This window comes from Cupressus sempervirens, chromosome 9 (assembly GCF_028749045.1).
Source record: "Cupressus sempervirens isolate cs-2001-9-10 chromosome 9, ASM2874904v1, whole genome shotgun sequence".
NCBI classification, from domain to species: domain Eukaryota; kingdom Viridiplantae; phylum Streptophyta; class Pinopsida; order Cupressales; family Cupressaceae; genus Cupressus; species Cupressus sempervirens.
The window spans coordinates 311,799,571-311,822,359 of NC_143126.1; positions in this window are offsets into that span (position 1 = coordinate 311,799,571).

Below are 22,789 nucleotides of genomic sequence, written 5' to 3' on the forward strand. Positions count from 1 at the left end.
TTGCATTATTTTATTATTTTTATTTGTGAGACACTTAGGAGTTTGCACACCTTTTTGAGTTGTCATGTTGACAACACAGAAGTACGCAACTCTATTTAAGCACATGGTGTCTACAACACTATTTTACATGTCACACGCTTGTAGGCTTATCCTCTCATCAACGCACTTACTTCCGTGCTTAATGGAGGATAACCCATATCTGGTGGACATGTGCTTGGTTGTATGACACATCATGGTGTTGATTATGAGGCATTCTAGATGTATCTTAGAGGCCTTTATATACAAGAACTTCTAGTGTACTTTTACATTGCATTAATTATGCCATATTTAATACATTTCCATTCTGATCATACTCTCTCTCTCTTTGGTCTATTGTGTGCTTATATTTGAGTTCTTAGTTCCTGGGTGAATTTTTCCCTTAGGTATATTCTTACATGATTGATGATTCTTCACACAATAGTGATTGCACATTTATTAATCTACATCAGATCTTTGCATCACATATCAAAGTGTTGCATTCACTTTTTACTCTCATTTCACAAGATCATATCGACTTCGCATCAACTAATTACTGAATCATTCACTTTCACCAGTTTTACAACACACATACAAAATTTAACTTTGAAAATAAAATACTTTATTTATATGGAACACCTTAGTGAATTATTCTTTAGTTGGCTCATATAACATCATTAGAGTTATCTCATAACATCATTAGAGTTAGCTCAATAACTTAAAACAATCATTAAACACATCCTAATGATATGCTCTGTTATGCACTGTGTTAGCACTACATCACTATTTTCATCATAACTTGAGTTTGGTTGACTGTATGGACATTAAAATTGGTATAAATCATCCTTATGATGTCATGCATCTCTAGTCAACTATGCAAGAGAATATTCCAAGGGAATATTTAGTTATCATCAAAACTGTCTTGTTGCTATAACACTGTCTGATACTTAGACAATTTTCTTCTACAATGAAATGAGGTTAATCTGCAAAACAAATATGTTTCCATAAATGAAAACCATGACTTAATTTATCTAATTGATTGGAAATATTTCCAACAATCTCCCCCTTTGGCATTGATGGCAACATTTTGTCATGCCAATCAAAACAAATAGCCATAACACAAAACATAAAAGGCATTTGTATTCATATTGTGAAAGATTACATTTCCTATCATTTGATATTATAACTTATTTCTCCCCCTGACATACATATTATAATTCTTTACAATACAATTTTCCATATATTCTCCCCATTTGACATCAATGGCAAAAGTTATCAAAAACTATCAAAATCTAGTAGCTGCATGTCAAAATTTGGAAAGACAATCACTAAAATTTTTCTTTAACTACTCAAGTTTTTTCTTCTAGTTATCCTTTAGTGCATCAGATACACTAATAAGTTTACATAGAGCATATGCTACCAATTCTATTGCATTGAGGTTTGTAGCCACAAACTTGTCATATGAAGATTTTGCAGAAAAACATTCTTGTAATTAGTTTTCTAGTAATCTTATCTAAGAGAATAAATGTGCTCTTAAGAGAGTGAAATTTTTTAGGATTTTCTCCTTCTCTTCTTGTATTTCCCTTATATTATCATGAAGTAACTATATAGTAGGTTCAATGGAGTCTACTTTCTAACTCTACTTCAAAAAGTTTTCAATGACTATCTAAAGCTTAGTCAATTTTTCCTTGATCTAGTCATCATATTGTTTTAGATGAATATATGATAGGTTACACTTAGCATATACTAATTTTCCTTCCTCTATGCACTACCATAGTGCTTTAATACAAATGTTCAAAGTTTTTATATCATTCCTCATAATAGTGCACATGGTGTTTTGAAGTTTACCATCGTGCTTAGCTTGTTCTTGAATGGTAGCCACATTAATTAGTTAGAAAACACATCATCAAAAGCCTTCCACAAAATTATTGTGCACTATTGAATATCAATGGGGGTGTCAATATGGCTTATTACCTTCTCCATCTTGTCAAAAACTATGGTCAAAGTCTTCTCAAGTGATTTCATTGATTTCTTCTTTTCAAGAAGTTTGCCTAGAGAAGGTATAAGGTTCTTCACCTCATCTTCTTCATCAGATTGAGTTGGATCCACTACTACAACTATTTGGGTAGGAGGAGTGGAAGTTCCTACTACTATTGTTCCTTTCAAAGGAAAAATTGTGGCACCTAGTATTGTAGTAGTTTCCATCTTCTTTATAGATTCTTCATTAGTCTCCCTATCTTCTTCCTTATCAAAGCTATTGCAATCCACAATATTGCCAACAATGCTAGTACCAAAATCCTTGAATGGATCTTCTAATTATCAATAGTCACTTTGGTGTTGTCTCCTTTCATAGAGTCACTACCAATGGTGATCTATGGAGGAGAGCTTGGTGTAGCTACTAGTTTAGTACTGTGAGGAGGGCTATAAGCTATAGGACTATCCTCCTTTTTCTGTGCATTTTCCTTGGTTGTTTGACTAGCTTCTACTGATTGTGCACTTACTTCAGAGTTCTTACTTGCCTCTTTTGTTTGTGCACTATCTCTAAGAATCTGTGCACTTACTTTATGCATATGTACACTATCTCTAGGCATCTAACTTGCCTTCTTAGTCTATGCATTGTCCTTAGGCATAGTGGTCATTAAAGAAACTATAGCCTCCTGAGTTTCTTTATTGACTTCTTCATAATTTCCTCCCATAATAAGAATGGATCTTTTCTTATGCCTTACTAATGGTGCTATATCTTTCAAAATTTCTTTTATGTCTTCTTCACCATTTACAGTACATAACTTTCTTATCATGTTTATTCTTATTTGTTTATCCTCTTCTATAACTCTATTTTTACTATTCAACAGTCTATTGTAAAAATCTTTAGGTATTTTCCCTTTGATGGAATCAAACCTCTTATCCTTCAAAATCATATTTCTAACTACAACATTTTCTATCTCTCTCTTATCCATGTTATTATGAAAATCATAATATTTATTCAATTGTACAAAATTGTTATCATTAATAATTTGCATGCTAAGGTTTTCTACCTTAGGCTTCCATGCTTTGTGTCATGTTGATGTCTTGGCCTCCTCATCAATTACTTCAGCTGGTCTATCACTAGTTTGTTCCTTAGACTCAGATGAGCTTATCTATAGAGTTCTTCTCCTTTTGCTTGGGGGACTGATTGTCTACTTTACTCTCCTTTTAGGAGGGTTTGATGTCCTTGTAGACTTTCTTGTTACAGATGTTTCCTCTATCTTTACTAGTTTTCTTGGTTGTTGTTGTTATGCAACTATTGCATAGGGCATAGAAGATGTCTATGCACTCGTTTGGGCAACTATGACCTCCTCAGTAGGTCCTACCACAATAATGGGTGTAGGGGTTAAGAGCTCAGTTTGGCCATTGCCTTTCAATTCCATAACTATCCCTTAGCCTTATCAAACTCTTTCCTTGACATTCCAAATTCCTTCAAGATGGAATCAATAACTTTCTCCACCTTTTTCTTCTAGTCCTTCATAACTAGATTGGTTTTTACCTCTTTCATTTTCTCTAAATATGTTCCCCATCTGGGATAGTTAGAATCAACTTCATAGTGAAGGATTATCTATGCATACCCTTCAGTCAAGTCCTCATTCATTTCATACTCCATAGGTTCAATAAATTTCACTTAAGGAACTACTACCTCCATGCATGTAAAGTCTATTTCAACCATAAAGCATATTTCATCTTTGTACTTCTCTACAAGTGTTGGAGGTATTCTATACCTCTTCTTCATTTCCATCTGAAAAGTCTTTATTAATTTGTCCAAATCACTATCTCTAGTTGCTTCAAATCTTGATCTATAAGCTTGAGTGATTTGTAGCATTGCACACTCATTTTCATTCAAAATTACAATACCAGGAAACTTCTTGATAGCATAGAAGAATATATGTGTTAGAAGGGATTCAAATACAAATACTACACTTCTTGACTTCTTGATTCTTGAGATATTATCCAATAGTTATATTCTGATAATATCACACATGTTCACTTCTTCACCTCTTACAGCCAGGTAAGCTACATGTAGGAATCCTATAGGGATTGAATCAATTCTTGATCCATGGTTATACTTGTAACCTAAAATTTTGCAAATAAGTCTCACTCCATCATCTTGGATTGAGTTGACCTTCATGTTTCTTCTGTTGAAATATGTGTTGAGATTTTCCTCAACAATTTTGTGTACATTTTTTATATTTACTAGATTGCTACCTTAATTCCTTAATCTTGTGACCTTGTGAGTTAGGTCATTATCAATGCTAATGATAGAATCTCCAAGCCATAGAAGATCATCATGTACTCTACTAAGAATAATTCTTGTCCAATTGTTATTATTGAAATCTGTGTAGAACATATGCTTAACTAGGTTAAGACATTCTAGATATTTGTGTTTGGATTTCAATGATAAATCATTATTGCAAATCTTTTCCAATTCCTCATGAATTTCAAAATCACCTATACTTTCAATCTTGTAGTGGATATATCCTCTGATATCTTCCACATGAAGAACATTTTCCAGAACTTGTGAAAATGCTCGAATGGGGTCATCAAGAAAAGAAACAAATGGATGTATCTTAAAATTATACCTAGGCCTGTTGCTTACATTATGAACTTCTTTCCTTTCCATTCTCGAAGGATTTTTTGCTCAATAATTCAGAAAAAAATAACTTAATTATGCGTACTATGGTTTCTGGCAACTTCACGTTCTTCAGGGTTCTTTAATTCTCCAAATTTTTCTTCAATCTCACTCATAAACTTTGCACAAACAAATGATCTATGCAAGTTAGTTCATGTCTTTTAACTATTTTTTAATCTTTACCGTGCAATAAATGCATATCTACCATTAGTTCAATATTCTATCTTTGTGCAACAAAGAGTTTGATCTTTACATATATCCTCATCTTGATTACATTAGGTAATGCACACTTTACTATAGACTTCTCTCAATCTCTACTACCTTCTATCAATTGTGCAACCCTTAATACCTTCTCTAACATTAGTTATCAATAACTAATACTCTGTTCCACTGAGAATGATTAATTCTGGTGTGAAAAGTCAGTAACAATAAGTGACCTCATTGTCTTGTCAGGTACATCTTTTGTACCTATATGAGAGATTTCTAGTTCTTTTTTCTTCACAAATGAATCCTTCAATTCATTTGATTGTTCTTTTACTTCATTTCTTCTATTGTTTCTTCTGTAATTTTGATTTCTATTTAGATCTCTTTTGTCCATTCTACAAAACCTTGTTGTGTGTCCAAAGTTGTTGCACAACTGACATACAAGTACATCTCTTTTTCTATTCATTTAGTTTTTCATTAGGTGTTTTTCAATTCCTTGCAATGTGTCCATGATTATTGAATCTATAGGAAATAATCTATCTTCTTTCTCCACTTTTATTTGTACACTCGAAAGTGTCTCACTCTAAACCCTTCTATCCAAATGATTCCATGAGTTCAGAATGCTTGGATGTCAGCTTAGAGATCCCTATCCATGGAGTGCAAGAGAGTATATTTCAAGAATAAGAAAGCTCTTAGATGAGCCTTAGAGATACTCTTCTTGCTAGTAAACCATGCAATGGGAGGTTTCAAAGACAAGATGCAAGAATGCAAATGTCTCAAGGAGTTCCTCAAGAATGCAATGCAAATAAAGATTAAGCTAGCATGAATATGAAAAGTGTAGCTATTCTAAGCATGTATGAGAGTGTTACAATCCAAATATTAAGCTATATGAGATAGATTATTGCAAAATAGAAGATAAACTAACATGCAACATGACTCTAAGTTAAAATGCTATGGTATGAGAGAATGTAGACAAGAAATAGAAGTTCTCCACAAAGCTCCAAAGAAACCTGTTAGAAAACCTGCAGCATAACAATATTCAAAATGAGGATTGGATGAGGGGGAAAGCTCTCTCCCTTTTAAAGATGTACAGACGGTAGAGATCAAGATGGAGATGGTGGATGATCAACGGTGGAATTTGAAAAGAGGAGTGATCCATGTGCACACACAAGTCAACCAATAGAATATAAGTTGACTTGTCATATAAGAAAAAAGTCTCACAAGCCTTTTCTTTTAATTGTAAAATAGAAAAAGGACTTTATGTGTGCACTTTAAGTGGGTTAGAAGAATGGGGTGTTTTATTTAATTAAAAGGGGACATGTTCTTTTAATCAAATAATGAACTTCGGATAGCATAGTCAAACTATAGGTTATATCAAATAAATTGATTATTAGCAATTTGGTCTAGTTAAATGATTAAATTAATTTAGCCAAAACACTGAGAAGGGGTCTAATAGTCTAGATGACCATTTTTAGGTGATTACATTATTACTATGAGATCTTCTTCTAGTTCCTACATGGTTAGCATTCCTATGCATCCTACTATTTGCATTATCATTATCAAATTATGGTTTATTAGAATCTACTACATAATGACCATATTGATGACAATTATGACAATAAAATTTAGAGATAGATTTATAATACTTACATTTTCTATTAACTTTAGTGTCTTTAGGTTCATCACACCAAGCAAAATATTACTGTCTTTTGGTATTCATATCTTGATCAGATTCTTTGACTTTTTCAAAGTGAGTAGTATTCACTTTGTCTTTAGATGTATAATATGTCTTGCTTAGGTTTTTATTTACTTTAGGAGTAATAGTTTCTTTTGTTTCAATAGGTTTCTTGGTGGATTGACCAAGAAAGAATCCAAGTCTAGTCTTATCATAATTGGGTCTTTGCACACATATTTGTTCTTTAATTTTATCACTACTGGTATATAATTTCTCAAGTTGCTGCTTGGTTTGTGCTAACTTACCTTTCACAATGGTGTTATATTTCTCTAATTTTGCATGTTCTAACTTAATAGATTCTAGTTCTGATGTTACCTTGCTCAACTGGGATCTCATATTTGCATTTTCCAGCTTTTATCTCAAAGTCAATCTTTCCTCCATTTTTCTTAAGACTCAGCTTAAGTTCAACTATCTTTAACTCATGTTTTAGGATCTTAGTTTCTTTCTTTAGAGCTTCAACATCATCATCACTAGTTTTATTAGTAGATTGTCTCTACTTTAGGTCATCTATCTTTTCCTTTAATTCACCAATGTAGACTTTAGCATCCTTGTATTTATCTTTGAGGCCATCTCTTTCATCGATAAGAGGATCAATATGTTCAAGTGCTTCTTCAACTTTCTTCTTCAGTTGTTAAATATCCATAGTGATCTTATTCAAGCTATTAAGCCTCTTCTAAATAACCTAGCTCTAATACCAACTATTAGAAATAGATAATATTGAGAGGTGGGGGGGGGGGTGTGAATCAATATTTTCATTGCTTTTAATCACAACTAAATATTATTAATCACTTTATGATGTGCATAAGAAAATAAACCAATAGTGTTGAGTAATGTAAACAACAATACACGAAGAGAGATCATAAAATCATATTTTGTTAACTAGGGAAACCTTGGCCAAGGGAAAACCCCAGTGAGGATGGAACCCACTAGATGATTCACTATATATAAGAATCTGGTTAAGGATATTGACCCTATTAGGAGTCTATGAAGCATGTATAATGTCTCAAGTCCTTGTTAGGAGACTTAGGCCTTGTTAGAAGCCTCAAACCTATTAGGAGTTGCTTAAAACCTATTAGGATTTGGTGGATCATATACAAATGTGTGAAAGAAAAGCCCACTGCCCTAACATGCAACTAAATAATAAGTTCTTCAAGAAATAAGTATACATATAATGTTGACTTTTTTGTTGTATTGCATAAAACTTTTGATTGATGATTCTTCACACAATAGTGACTGCACATATATCAGTGTACATCAAATCTTTGTATCACATATCAAATTTTTGCATTTACTTGTTACTCTCATTTCACAAGATCATATCGACTTTACATCAACTGATTACTAAATCATTCACTTTCACCTTTTTTACAACACACACACACACACACACACACACACACACACACACACACACACACACACACACACACACACACACACACACACACACACACACACACACACACACTTTAACTTTGAAAATAAAATAATTTATTTATATGGAACATCTTAGTGAATTATTCTTTATTGAGCTCATATAACATCATTAGAGTCAGCTCAATAACTTAAAACAATAAATCAAATCATTAAACATATCCTATTGATATGCTCTATTATGCACTATGTCAGTACTACAACATTGTTTTCATCATAACTTGAGTTTGGTTGACTATACAAACATGTGCACTGGTATACATCATCCTTATGATGTCATGCATCTCTAGTTAACTGCACAAGAGAATATTCTAAGGGAATATTCTATTATCATCAAAACTATCCTACTATTGTAACATTGTTTGATACTTAGACAATTTTCTTCTGCAACTAAATGAGGTTATTCTACAAAACAAATATGTTACCGTAAATGAAAAAAATGACTTAATTTATCTAATTGATTGGACATATTACCAAAAAAAAGGGTTAGTAAAAACACCCCCAAATCAAGTAGCACAAGAAACCTTGCTAAGAAATATTTCTCAAAGTAATATCATATTTGGGAAGCTATCATAAAAACATAAGTGATTACATAAGAAAGACAAGAGTGACACTATAAATAACATAGCTTCATGATCTAATCCTACTAGCATGAAAGTGAAATAGAAAGAAAGAAAAAAGTGATTACTGCTGCAGTGGCAGAGAAGAGAAACGCTATAGGAGGCAACATTGTTGAAAATGTAATAGGGAATTTAATGTTATGTTTTAAATGCTTTTAGTTTTTGAAGTTTGTAATAATGTCCTACATGTGGTGGCATACCTAGAGTAGCAGTTCGATGAGCTCTCCAGATATAGCCACCTAGGACCAGGTGTGTGGATTTTAAATTAGAATAGTTTTTTAATTCGTAGGTGGAGTGTTTAATGATTTTCAGAGTCCAAGAATAGGTAGTAGGCAGTTTTTTGGAATATTCCTGATTTAGGAAATGACTATCTAATATTGGTAGGAAAAGAACATTTTAGATTCTGATTTTTTTTTGGATAGAAGACGTTTTCTTTTCTAAATAGAAAGAAAATGTTTCACATCCTTTAATTAGAAAAAGAGAGTCAGTTTTAAATGAAAGCCAGTCGGCTATGTAAGAGACGAATCGAATTTGGAGTGATATGGAATGTTTTTTTTATTTTGTCTTTGTGCAAGTTTTCGATGGTCTAAGTTTTGAATGGATTTTTCTTATCTTCTCACTGGAAACAAGTTGATAGTTTTCAGAAGATTAAAAAAATTTAGTTTTGGGTTGAATTCGGTATGTTTGCAGAAAATTAGTCTCAGTGCATGGGTAATATCTCCCAAATGAATTGTTGGATTTCTCTCAAATTTTTATATGTTGTTTGAAACCTAGTTACGCAAAATATCAATGGTTAGATTGAGAAAATATTTTCTGGTTCAAAAGTTAAACATGTTTGTTCACAGGTCTATCTAGAGACAGCAAGAAGAAATGTTTTGCAGAAAAATGTAATCTGATGCATGGTCAATATCGCGGGTTTGAAGTGTTGGATTTCTCTAAAAATTTTATATGTTGTTTAAAACCTAGTTACACCAAATCTCAATGGTTGGATTGAGTAAATATTTTTTGGTTCAAAAGTTATTCATGTCTGAGTGCAGGTCTATCCGGAGGCAGCAAGAAGAAATTTTTGGGGGATTTTATTTTCAAAGTTTTGTTTATTGAATCTGATTTTAGTGTGAGGATCCTGAAGATTGTAGATGCCCCTTGAAGCAACTTAGTTGAGTGACTGGTTCCTCCTGAGTTTTCCAAGGTGTGGCTCTGCATCAATTACCTCACCCAATAAGATGTCCACCTTACCATGAATCACCAAGGGAGAGGGAGATCCAAACATGTGGCCAAACTTGATATTTCACCCATAAACTATGCTTTCAATTATAAATGTGTCCTCTAACAACTTTTGGAATATCCATAGATCCACCTTCTTATATAACTATGAATATGAAATGTGTGTCTTCTCAGGATTTAGCAACTTATGTGTGTTACCTTCGAAAGATTTACCATATTGAACATTTGAAAAATGTGGATCTCTTCCGGATTTACCAAATTATGTGCATTGCCCTTAAAGGATTTAGCAATGCATGTATCTTCAAGATTTAGCAACTTATGTGTGTTACCTTTAGAGGATTTAACATATGAAATAAAAATGAAAAATATGTGTCTCTTCGTAATTTAGCAACTTATGTATGTTACTTTCCAAGATTTAGCATATAAAATTTTAAAGAAAACTATAGTACAAGAGAGACCCTATATATTCCCCCCTCCTTATCATGGTTGTCTATGAGACATGATAAGGAATAGAAAGAGGATACCTACTTCACAATGTAAGGAGATATCCTATTAACAACAATGTATAGCATATTCTGAATGAGGGATATGTATCCCTACATTCAAGAGTATAGATGGTCATGAAAAGGATATACTACTTATGGAAAAAGTATCCTAAAAGAAAGATATCCAATCAAAAAGACCCACACCATAGAAGAGTGTTTTTAGATAAAATATTATCTTTCAAAGATAAATCAAATGGGAGCAAAGAGTCAATCATCAAGCCCCTTATAAAGAAGAGGCAGAGGAATATTTGGAACAAGGAAAACAAGTCTAACACCAAATCAAGGGTAAGAGTTTATAAAGAACATAATTTGCAACATAGAGAAGATATGATGACCTAGGACAACAACCTCTTAGATAAAAAGATTATCCATAGTCAAAAAATCTGTTAATATGATAAAATAATATTACAATATAAACAAGTACCACTTAGCTAAGGAAAGCAATTCCCTAGAAAAAGAGAAAAAAGGCAGAACTTTTCCTCCTAGGGAGAAAGACGATGGATACCTTTACAAAAAAAATCATAGAAAACATATCTTGAATAGATTCTATGGATGATTACAAACATAATACAAAACCATAGAGAGATAAAACATAAAGAATGTCGATTAAGCTCAAGGAAAAAAAAATGTTGAAAGCCTAATGGATCCTAAGAGACTAGATGAAAATACACCTCTTGCCCACCAGTTCAAAGACAAGAGAAGAAGAGATCTATATTATATCAATAGGAGGCGAATCCCCTATATCAAAATTATGAAGGAATTGTAAAAGTGCACAAGAATGAGATATAATTCCTAAAGTAGCTTGTTCACAAACATACAATTGGAAATGTCTACAATCAAAAAGTGTGTATTACTATAATGAAAAGGAAATTTGTACTTGTATAAGAAATCTTTCACTATAACTTCAAATATTTATTTTTTGGAATTCATTAATTCAACATATACTTGTTTAGCCATGTCATGACAAATATCAGAGTTATCCAAGGTAGGTGTATGAAGAAGTTTATGAAGAGGAGGATGATGATTAACATCACCTTCCTTAACTTGAGATTTTTAACAACCAACACCTTAAAAATTTGGTTTAGAGGGTATATGAACGGGACACTTAATACCATGCTCATTAACTTTGTTGGTGTTTAAAACTACTGAACAACAAAATGCTCAATACCAAATTGATATTACTCACACAACCTAAGGATTAGCCAATTCCTATTAACAATTGCATGTGCAAACCATTTGGACCCAACTTCAACAAAACCAAGGATGGTTTTCTACTCTTTAGGGTCTGCAAAACCAAGGTGGGTATACCCAAGGGATGGTTCAAAATTTAATGCTATTGTATGAGAATTATACTAGTTTTATTCTGATTCTCATCTTCTATCTTCAGACAAATGCATGAATTTGCCATTTTAGATAAAGTACATCCCATATAGTGGATTTGGTCATAATTCTTCTATAGATTTGCAAGAATTCCCAAAAATAGTGACTAACTAAGGCTAAAACATTCCATGCAAACAAGTGCTAACCACTTTTGAAGATCTTCAAGAAAAGTAAAATAAAGTTGATTGTGATTTTAGACTTGATGCTTATTTATGATCTATCTATCTACAAAATGAATTAATTTGATCAGTGCCTATTCCATTGGGACTCATAGTCTATAGCAATTTATGGATCTGATTTGTTGCCTTACAACAAATATTATCAGCAATTCTTACTAGAATTCATCCTTACAGACATCCTTTTCTATTACCATAGCAATCTCATCAAATTCATCAAAGCCTTTATTTAATTCGTTGAATTAATAGCATTAATGAATTGACATACAACCAAAATCAAATGCATTAAATTGGACAAGCTTTACTCACACAATCTCAAAATAACTAGGTAGTAGTAAATGAGACAAAATCCAACAAGAATTGATATGGGGATAGCTCAAATTTGTATTAATTTTCCTTGAAAATTTGATACAATTGTAGTAAACTTAGAATGAATCTAGAAAGAGACATAAGAACCACACAACATTAATGTATTCTTAGAAAATTTGCAGAGAAGATACATCATAAACTCTGCTAAATAATTGGACCAAAAATATCCTAAGTGTAAAACTAAAAATGCATTAGAAATAAAACCCTCTTCTAGCCCTGGAATTTCACTTATATAATATGAGATGCAACAAGCTTCAGGTGTAAAGAACTAATAGGTGTCCCTTTACAAAAGATATTTACATTTTTCTGCCACAAAAGACAAAATTGTGTGTAACAAAAAAACTTATGCATCATTATATTCTTTTGGTAAGGCCTTTTTCTATTATATCTCTTGGAACAATAAAAACTCTATGATTTGATTCTCTTATCATTTTGAATCTTCTGAATAAGTGGCTATCAGGCTTGAAAGTGATGTGTCCTCTTCAATTACCTATAAGCTTAACTTAACTTGGGGATTCTCCTTGTCTTCATCATCAACTATTAAGGTAACAGTTACACTTGCATCTTCTTCTGCCTCGTCACCTTCTGCCATCTGCTCTGTAGACAAAAATTATTCCTCCCGTTCATTGTAAATAGTGTCATCAGGCCAATCAAAATTTAGGATCTCCCTTTGTACAATTATTAAAGAGTTTCCAATTGCTTCTATTTCAACAAAATCTATTCTGATGGCACTATAAAATAGCTGAACTTTAATCAATTCCTCATTGGTCATTGCCCATAATAAATGTCCAGTTTCATTTATTACATTATTCATTCTTTGACAAAATATTTCATCCAGATCCCTTTTCCACTCTTCCTTTTCCTTTACTTTATCAATAGTTTTTAGAGCACTAGGAAATAAATCAAAATTTTCAGCTATGTATTTGGAGAAAAAAATTGTCACTCTTATTTGAAATGAATCCTATTTGTCACCAAAATTCTTTTACTTATCTAAAAAATCAAAAATCTACTCTATCTGATGACATGACAACTGGATGACAGATATATACATGATAGTAATATCATTATTTCTTTCAGTCCACTTCTCTACAATGGGTTTCATTCTATTTTCATTTCCCTTTAATTCATCTCTAATTTCTAAAATCCTTGCCAATTGGACAAAAATGCTGGCCATTCAATTCTATCTATTGAATACATTATTCCCTACCTTATTTTTTTTTCATATTGATTGTTCAACTCTACATGCAGTGCATAAAATTTATTCTTTTCTTCTTCAAACTCCTATATAGTGTAGAATTGAGGCCTCTCTGAGGTGTTTGGTATCTCAATAATGGGAGTTGATTTAAATGGTTCAATAGGTGGCTGGGGATATACAATTCTGGGCCTACTAGATTCTCTCACCTTTCTTTTCCCAAGTTGCTTTTCCATTTGAGATACTTGGTAATCCAATGCTTGTATTTGCTTACCCCTATCTTCATATGCCTTAAAAACTTCTTCAAATCTATCTTTAAGTTGCACAAACTTATCCTTTTCTTGTCCAAACACCACATTGCTGAATTTCATCATTTCTGATGCCATTCCAAAAATTTGTTTTCTACCAACTTCACTAGCCCTAAATACTATAAGTGCACCAGTATGCTCTGTAGTAGAGATTTCCTATATTCTAGTTTTGTCTCTCTTCTCAATTGACTAGATTACCAGGGCTTGGTGGTCATCACTGAATTTGAGTCCCATATGGGCCTGCAGTATTTCTTCCTCTATTTTGTATTGTACATCTTTTTCTTTTCTAATTAAATCAAAAATCATAGCATTAGCTATGTCCCATTTTGACAAAATTAAGACCCTTGACTCCTTGATTGATTACCTCCCAGCCTTAGGTGTGAATTGGGCAAAGTCACTCAAAAACTTGGTTTTTACCTCTTCCTGAATAATAGAGTCTAGTTTTCCAAGTTGCTCAATTTTTATTTTCTCACATGTTTTCTCAAAATTTCCTATATTCTTTTTCCACCCAAATTGTGTAAAAGCTCTAGATTTAACAAAATTTTCATCATTGATAAACTTCTTAGAAGCTTGAGCAATAATTGGGTCTATCTCCTTACCTGATAATTAGCAATTGTAAGGTCCAAGGAGGGTACTAGAGGCTCTTGAGGTACTCCACTTTCCAAGTCTATAGTGGTAACAATGACATCCCCCTCTCCACCAATTTGTCTCAGTTGCTCCCTTAAGAATGCTTCATCATCTATTCAGATTGGGGTTTGGCTTGGGGAGTACTCTTCTACACAAGAAGAGGATCCTTGTTCCAACTTTTTCCTCTTTGGGGCACTAGCTGTAGATGGGCTCTTTGGCCTTGGTCTTCCATGAGGGGGAACCTATTGCATATGTTGCACCATCACATATCCTGCCCTCTTTTGCAAAGTACATTGACCAGGAGCTACTATGTTTCTGCTATTTATTCTTCTCTATACCTCTATAGCTCTATTTGGTTTTGGCATTTGTAGCCTTTTCTCATTCACTTTTTGCATTATTATAGAAAAATTGTTCATTAACACATTCATTTTGGCTCCCTAGTATTTTTTATTCTGCAATGGATCATAGGAAAAGTCAAAAGCATTGATGAATTCCAACACTTTGCTAAACACTATCCATTTTTCTTTCCTAACTTCCTGCTCTTGTAAAGAAAAAATATTCCTTGTAACATCCTCAAGAAAATAGACTTGTTATGTCATGCAGGCAGCTTTTTTCCTTTCTCTTAATAGATCATAAAATCCTTCTGGATCAATAAATCTTGCATGGGACTCTGCCATGTTGTACCTATCCAAAAATAAATTGAGATGCTTCCATTCCTTTTTTACAAAAACAAAATCATGTACCATAGTAACAACTGGGAAGAAAGTACCTTTCTTAGGAAAATCTCTTTCATCAATAGTCCCAATTTGCCACAACAACTCTGCTATCCCTATCTTTTGAGGCACATGGAAAGGTAACACATGAGGCTTCCGTAGAACGGAAAGCCATATACTCTGATCACTATAGAAACATTGTATGGGATTATATCCCCCCAATTGTGACTAACCAAAAGCCCCAATTCAAGGTCCATGGGTCTAACCAATTCTAGCACTGATTGTGGAATTCTAGGGCTTTCTCCTATTAAAAGAAATCTGAGCCTAGATGCAAAATATCTATTAAATCTCACAAAACTGGCATCTCTAGCCTCTGAAGTCATGTCAACACTCCACAATTGGACTGGATTCTTTTCTCCATCCCTTGTTACTTCCAACTCTATACCCTTAGAGAAAAAGCTAACTCCTTTAAATAGACATATATGCATGAGTACTGAATACCAATAAAAGGGTTTGTTTACCTTTCCTTGTGATATTCCCACCAAACCATTATGAATTTCTTGTGAAAGAAAAGTAGCAAAATCAAGAATATTGCTCATTCCAAATTGTAATGTTTGAGCCATGATAAGAATACTAGAGCCCTTTATATGTTCCTCCTCATCCATCCCAACATTTTTGCATAGGGTGAAATATAATGCTTGAGTCCTAGGATTGAAATGTTTTCTCATTAATGGTTTTAGTGTATGGGCTGTAACCAAAGGCAATGTACCAATCCTAGCAAATTTTTTTTGCTGAGGCACATTCCTCAGGTATGTTCTTTATGCATCATACCTTTCCTAAAGGTCATCCATGTCAATTGTCTCATGCACAACACAGTTAGGGTTTATATTGAAAACTTCACTAATCAGTTTAGGAGAAACCTTAAAAAGATTATCTCTAGAAAAATTCTTCACAAACCCAGTAATTTGATCATACTTCTTGGATAAATTAGTAAGTAGATCACTATCAAAGAAAACCCTAGGTACTACTAGTTTCCCAATGTCAAATTCCTAAACATTGCTGAAAGGGGTGTCAAGGTTCCTCACAACAAACCATTTTTTAAACAATTCAAGACCTCCCATAGAAACCTTGGCATGTCTAACCCAATTTTCTCTATCATAGAAACCCTCTACTACAACTACCCTAGGGTTCTTTGGAATAAGCTCTCTCCCCTTGGTTTTTTCATTTACAAACAATGGGAGTTGCTCAAGAAAATCATCATGCACATCCCTTTTAAGGTAATTAGTTTGTCCTAAGAATTCCTTTTGTGGAGGCATTTTAAAAGATTTTAAACTTTCACAACACCAAATAGTTAATTTTATGAGTTGCAGACCTTTTACCCACTAAATTGGTGCTTCTTTTCTATGGAATTTTTGCTACAAGTCATTGAATCTCCTGGCAGAATTTTTTGTGCCCTAGCTCTAGAAGTTCTTTTTGCTCTGATAACTTGTTTGTGCTTTGGTGGTTCAATAATGGTTAAATCATGAACTATATCAAGGCATTGAAATCACACGAATGAGTTATGAGCATTATTAACTTCCATTAGCTATTATCTCCATATTACACTCAGATTTGAATCTCATTCATTGATTTTAGTAGATGAGATAGCCCTAATTGAAAAAGTAGAATTGCTTTATTGCTTTAAAAAAATTTGGCCACATGTCAAATAGATGCTTCCCTGCATTGCTTAAACTTCTAGTATTTTGAAATTATGGGCAAGTGTCAGCCATTGATCTTCCTCTAGATCAATGACCAAGAGAAATAACATATTTTTATGGCAACAAGTGAAAAGTGTAATACAACTAGCTTAATAAATATTCCAACTTGGCACACATCATCCTACATTGGTCGTGACTGGTCCCACTTTGCCAGATGTCACATTAGCACTTCCTTGCATTGTTTAAACATCTTGCATCTTGAAATTGTGAGCAAGCACTAACTCTTGATCATGATTGAATCAACGATCATGGATTATTGTACTTTTTTGATACCTAGTCAACTACATTGACCAATAGGAACTCTCCATGTGAATCAATTCCTTCTAAAAAACTTCCATGCAAGTGGGTCCCATTTTATCTTCTGAGAAAGTGGGTCCTTGGCATCACCTTTTCCAAGCATCACGCTGGCGCTTCCTTGCTTTGTTTAACTAGTGAGCATTTTCATGATGCAGGCAAGCGCCAACCATCAATCTCTGTAAGATAAATGGTAGCACAACTTAAACCTTTTTTTTAGTCTGAGATGGAGGTGTTGACATCACCATGGATGTGTTTCCACATGGTTCTTACCTACTTTTCTTAAGCTTCTTGCAGGTTCTTAATGTGGGTGAGTGCCCCTCATTAATCTACCCAAGATCAATGGTGGGCCAAAATATTTGTCTTATATGGTCCAATCATCCAATTTGACCAATGAAATAACTTCTTTTAACCATCGTGCTCTGAAAAGTCTAATTGCCACATTAATTGTTAGAGTTTTTGTGCCCATGACATCATCACTCCTAGCTTGGCATTCACATCACATTCAACTAATGAACTTTCTTGAATTATTTCAACTTTACAACATGGCATGACTCAAAAGTCTTCCCAAAAATTGGTCCCACCATGCCATGTGGCACAAGGGAACTTGTCCACATTATTTAAAAGTCAAGAAATTTCTTATTGTGGGTAAGCACTGGCCACTCATCTTCAAAAGATCTACAATCATGAGAATTCAAACCTCTTTGATAGACAACCCTTTCGACTGGTCTAGTTAGCATTACACATCAACATTTTGTTATAACATGCCATAACTCAGAACATACCCTATGTAGTTGGTCCCACCTTGCCATGCATCATATTTGCACTTCCTCACAATCTTTAATAGTCAGGAAACTTCATAAAGTGGGTATGCACTAGCCATGGATCTCACATAGATCAATGATCACAAAATCTTGCACCCTGACAACATTGAGTCAGTTGAAATGACTAATGAGACACTTCCTTTTTAATCCAGCTCATCTAACAATTGCAACAAAATTATTATCCTCTGAAAAGGTAGGCCCATGATGTCACATTATGCTACGTGTCTTATTGGCACTTGCTCACATTTTTTAATTCTTGTGCATTTTATTATTGTAGGCAAGCATTGGCCTTTGATCTAAACAAGATCAATGGTGCATAAAAACTAAAAAAAAGTAATACCTTCATTTAAAAGACCAACCAATGATATCATAGGAATTTGAGAATGTGCATTAAAGGTACTGAAAATTCTATAAAAAGATCCAGCCAACTCTGACAAACCATAAACCTTGCAGCATACTAAAGTTCCATCATGAGCAAGGGCTACATGGTACAAAGGCACTTGCTCACTTTTGTTAAAAACCTTACATTTCAATTTTGTGGGGAAGTGCCATTTGTCGATCTGAAAAATATTGATGGTTGATAAAAAGGCATTGCAGTTGATGTTTTTCAATAAAATATTCACAATAACTACAATCAAAAGAAAGGATATAAAAGGTTTAACAAGAATTTATGAAGCCATCCTTACATAAGTTAAACCTTAGGGTAAAACGTCTCGCCTAAAAGCATTTTGAAAAAGTATATTCAAAATTTTTCAAAAGCTAGGGTAAAACAAGATAAAGCATTGGGTTTTTTGATGAATTTTACCTAGGGTCTTAATCTAATTTCAAAATTTCAACACACATAGTCAAGGTTTTTCACTACTGAATGCACAAAATAGGAATGGTGAAAAACTAGGCCAACAAACTCCAAGACCTAAACTTGTATAACCTTGTTTAGTGATCATCGTATATCCTATAGTGTACATATCATGTAAATATTCTATAAGATATGATTGTTTATTGTGCTTATGAGAAAAGGTTTTATAAGATGGAATAATAAGTTTGGAAGAAGTTTCTTTAACCTTTCCTTTAATATCATCATGAATTAGAGGAGAAGGTAAATCAAAGAAGCCTTGCACATTTGTGTCCTAAACTATAGTTTGAACTCCTCAAAAGTATGAGAATAACTAGGGATAAGAGATGGAGAATCAGGTATTAGATGAGGAATAATAGAATTTAGATTAGGAATATTAGGATATGGTGTAGCATCTACCAAATCCTTCACATAATTGAAAAGAATAATAAGTCTACCACATGAATCTTTAATAAAAAAATTAAATGTAGAAAGACTACTATCAATTAAATTCACAAAAGCACAAGCAAGAATAAAATGAAAGATCATGAACATAATAAACTGAATGATACTCTCATAAACCTCATAATTATGGTAAAGAGATGTTAAAAGAAGGGTAGTAAGGAACATAAGCACACACCAAAGGATCTTCATAATATTCATAGTAACTGAAATATAGGAAATGTTTTTGTATTTTATGGAATATATAGATTTTTTTGTATTTTTTAATTTAAAAGGCAAGAGCATAAACTAAATCTAATCTTAATGCAATAAAAGAACTAACAAATATGAAATGAAATATAACACTGCAAAACACAATAGGGCATCTAATTCTACAAAATAAAAGAGGGTAAGCATGTCAAGTTCACCAAAATGAATAGAAAGAAAAATGGAAACATCTTCTCAACCCTAATTTACCAAAGGAATGATCCAAATTGATTAAACACAAGAGAATGTTCAATATAGAAATTTATCACATGATGGAAAATAGGGAGAAAAGAGGTTATATGATCTTTCTATTATGGGGGAGTATGTGCTTAAATCCTAAAATAGATAAAAGACAAATACTAACTTTGAATCTAGAAAATGTTGTTTTCTGATGTTTGTATGTAGTTTCTAGAAAACCTGCAAACCATTTCAGACTAGAAATTTCAAGATGGAGAAAATCCAAAAATATTTTGTCTTTTTGAAGGGAGGTCAACCTTGACCCTGTTAGTAGGGCACAATCTTAACTTAGAGCTCAATTCTACCCTGAAAACCTGACCTTGATCTACACTACTTTAACAAAAATTTTGTTCATGGATCTCATAAGTTTGACAAAAAGGGAATCCAAAACTACTCTCCAATTCATTGTTCCACACCTGTATCTGCAAGAAAATTAGTTTTATTGTTTGGATGAGGGGGTTGCCTTGGTCAAACCCTAGTTTGGAATCAACCTTAAGAATAGATTTGAAAAAAGGAATGCTAGCAAGTAGTAGAAGTAAATCTAAGAATGAAGCTATGATATTCAATAGATATTCAATTGTACATGAAATGTAAACAAGTATACTGATATGAAATCTTGAAAATAACATTAACAAATGTAAATCAAAACCTCCATGATTGTATTCTTAGAATCCACCTTAATAGAAGAATGAATAGATCTTGAAGATGAACAAAGGATCTTGAAGGAAGATCACACCACCATAATGGCTAGATCTATGGTCTAAATAATGAATCTTGAATGCTTGAACCAAATCCCTTCAAAGGCTTGAATGATTCAATCCTTGATCTTCAATAGAGAACTTGAATTCTTGAATGATGTAATGCTTACTGGATCTTGAAAAGTAGATAGTTTCTCATAGATAGTAGATGCACTCATAAATAATGGATAGACAGTAGATTGATTGTGTATAGATTGTAGATATCAAAATGAGGGAAGAAGGCTTCCTTATATAGAGATCTAGGGCACTAATTCCTAGAGAAGGTCGACATAGGAAAATTGAATCCCATTTAACCTTAACCCCTAGGAATAGACCTAGATTAAATGTAATTTAAAATTCTACCATTCCAAAACCTAAAACAAATTACCTAAAAGTAGGAAAAGAAACTTTCCAAAGTTTGAGATCTTGAAACTCTAGGAAATTGAAAATGAGACCTGGGGTCAGGGATGAGGTTGACCCTTTCCTAGGTTAGGTCATCCTTGACCTAGGTTGACGTTGACCTTGACCTAGAAGGTTGTCATTAACCTAGAGGCCAAAGTCCTCAGTTTCATAGAGCAATTTGTTAAAAATAGGTTGGAAATAGAGAGAGAGAAAAGCATAATAGGGGGAAAACAACTAGATCCATGCAAAGACTCATTCAAGGTTCTTGAGATGACCCATATCACTTACTCAGAGGGATAAATTCTCTTTACATGGAAGTTCTTCCATTTTAAGATGATACAATACTTTGAAATGTTCTCATCTTCTCTCATCTTTATTTGATCAAATTATCCTCTAAGACTTTTAGCTTTAGCTCTTCTTACATTATCATCTCCTCCATACATGGCTTTTAGCTTGATCCACATATCATAAGAAGTTCCTCAGTCTTTGACTTCAACAAATTTGGCATAGTTGAGAGATGAAGCAATATCAATCATCATAAAGTTATGACTCTTCTTTTTTGCAATTTCTTCAACAGACATAGTTCCAATAGGTGTCAAATATTTGGTGTCTAGATACTTTAGATCCGCACCTCTAATGGTTTCCAAATATATGCTCATAAGTTCTTATGATGTCTTGAAATTACCTTTTTCCATCTTGGGAATCAATCTTTTGTAAGAATCCTAATCTTTAGATTAGGTTGTTGAAGCCTTCTCTACAAGCAACAAAAGCTCTGATACCAATTGTTGAAAATATAAGAGAAGTAACTAAGAAGGGATGGGTGAATCAATTACTAGTAAAATAAATCATAATCCCTTAGATGTTAGCATGGAATATAAGCACTAATAAAAATACTATTGTTCAAAAAGTACATAGGCAAATGCTAAACATTAAAATCTTAAGATATTTATTGTGATTAACCTCAATTAACTTAGTCACATACACATGAAATAAATAGCATGAACACAAGTGACACCAAGATTTAATGTGGAAAACTAATTTGGGGAAAACCACCAATTTCAACTAGTTACTAATTTTCACTCTTCTAAAGTGAGCCCTATTAGGAGAAAACCTTGTTAAAGGTTACAAAACACACTATTAAGTGTGACCTAGTTAGAGGATTTAATCACCCTATTAGGAATGGAATTTTTAGAGGTCTTTAGACACTTCAATCTAAAAATACCACGTTGTTAGAGGATTTACAAATAGATGTTAAGCCAAATCTATTAAGAGATTTAGATTGCTACTACAATGATTAGAAAGTAAAAATGAGATGACTTGATTTTTGATGCAATTGAATTGTTGATTACATATCTCAATTTTGGATCAAATAATTGATCCTTATTGATCGAATGTATCTTTGTAGATCATCAATAATATTCCACTTATCCTTCTAATTTTCTTCCTCTTAGCATTTTCTATTCTTCCATACACCTACTCTCATTCAATTCTTAGCTTGACCTTATACTTAGATCACATCCATTGTCAAGTCAGCTTAAATACAACTTATAATAATTAATATTCATCTCCTTAGTTGGATAGAACCAACAAACAAATCCATTTAACTTAATATTCCAAAACAAGAAAATCCTTTTTTAGATGAACCTACTCTATTAACACCAACTCAAAATTGATTTTCATGTGTTAGCCAAGTGAACTTGGTTAACACTACATCTTTAAAAAGTTCCTTTGGTAATTGAGTTAGCCTAGTTAACACTGGTTCTATCCAAAATTTCCTTTATTACCTAAGTTATCTT